General features: G+C 45.3%; 1 non-coding gene across 1 annotated transcript; it reads right to left on the bottom strand.

Annotated features, from left to right (window-relative positions):
• Positions 1 to 1,189: 1,189 nt before the first annotated feature.
• trnag-gcc (transfer RNA glycine (anticodon GCC)) lies at positions 1,190 to 1,260 on the bottom strand. Its single transcript has one exon. It is a non-coding gene; the product is annotated as a tRNA-Gly (tRNA).
• Positions 1,261 to 1,658: the final 398 nt, after the last annotated feature.

Here is a 1,658-nt window from a genome sequence, read left to right as displayed (position 1 = left end):
GAAACACACTCCGCACAGAGCAGCAGATGATGTGAAGATATTTTTACAGAAGAAAACCATTAGAGTTCAAACTAGTTTTAAAAACGATCAAATCCCAAAGCTCTGAAAGTTGGACAAGGTCTGAGCTTTTTAAGAGCAGATGTCGGCTGCAGCTCCGCGGAAACATCTGAATGCGCCGTGGCGTTTCTTCACGCTTTACCGTACATTTCAGCATAGTCGCGCAGCATTTTTAAAGTGTACACAGCGCGTCTCTCCAAAGAGTAGATGGGATGACGCAGTGCTGCAGCTTAGAAGAAACGAGGGTGGGAAAAACGTTAGCGGTGATGCCGTGCTGACAGCTGACTCTTGCTGCCTTCTTCTTTTCTTTCTTCTTCTGTTTCTTCTTCTATTGTGCGCACGGTCCGCGGGCCGTACTTTGCCCAGGTCTGCGTTAGCCAGTCGTTAGACACACCTGGCCCAGGCAGCCAGAACATCACAGGTAAGTATGGACACATTTAGTGCTATTGTTTGTTTGACCCAGACCCACTGAGGTCCTCCTCCACATATAAAGCATGTTTCCCACCAACAGGTAGAACTGATGAAGCTGCTTGGAGGATCAGAGAAACGTCTTCAAGAAAACTCTACAAGTCCAGACGCCTTGCTTCAGTGGTCTCTATGAACATGAGCTGGATGACATGTAAACATACAGTGTGCTCTTTGTAATCTGTATTCTGGCTCTAAAACAAGTGCCCCTTGTGAGGGTTGAAGTCACAATCTTCAGATTATGAGGCTGACTCGCTGCCTACTGCACTAACGAGGCTCAGAAAGAGGTGAAATATGGTCTTTTCTCTTTTTCTTCTTTAAATAAAGACATCTACAGTGCTCATGCTGGCTACTGCACCAACAAACATTCTTAATTCAAATCAAATGAGTGTGTTCTATAAAAAGGCTCTAAAGGTAAAACATCACAGTAATTCTTCCTGGGACACCTTCACTACCAGTGATGGTAAGTGCTCTTGTTTCAAATGTGATGTGCACTGTACCACTGAAGCTCGTCTGTGAAGTGTAGTGCCTCTGTGTGTGTGTCACAGTGATGTTAACAGAAGTCAGATAGGTCTGTTAACACATATAAAAACAACATGCTGAACAACAGCATAGATGTGAAGGTGAATATATGTCCCCTCACATGTTCCTCAGTTAAAAGGGTCATTGCATTGGCCGGGAATCGAACCCGGGCCTCCCGCGTGGCAGGCGAGAATTCTACCACTGAACCACCAATGCTGTGAAACGCTGACATCTAGTGGTGCCATCGCAGGTTGCAGCCTCCTCATTCCAAAATCAATCCCTCCTCCACATAAAGTCAAAAGTTATAAATTCGCCTCATTACATGAGAGGTTGTGTGTAATGACGCGGCTCACCAGCAGAGGGCGTGTGACGGAGCAACAAGCAGGAAACTACAGGGGAGAAGAGACACAAGCATCCACAGATCAGAACAGACACTCAGCTCTTCTCTCTGAGACCATGATGATACCGTCACATATCATCACTGCACATGTTTTTGGCTGCACGTCTGGAAATGAGAGGAGACAGAACATTATCATACATGTTGCATAAGTAAAGTCACATGACATGCACCACTGTAAATAAAGGAAACCACATATTCTCAGACTCTTAGAACA

Source organism: Parambassis ranga, unplaced genomic scaffold, assembly GCF_900634625.1.
Source record: "Parambassis ranga unplaced genomic scaffold, fParRan2.1 scaffold_22_arrow_ctg1, whole genome shotgun sequence".
NCBI classification, from domain to species: domain Eukaryota; kingdom Metazoa; phylum Chordata; class Actinopteri; family Ambassidae; genus Parambassis; species Parambassis ranga.
Note: the sequence above shows the minus strand (reverse complement) of the source record. Positions and strands in the feature narration are given on the sequence as shown.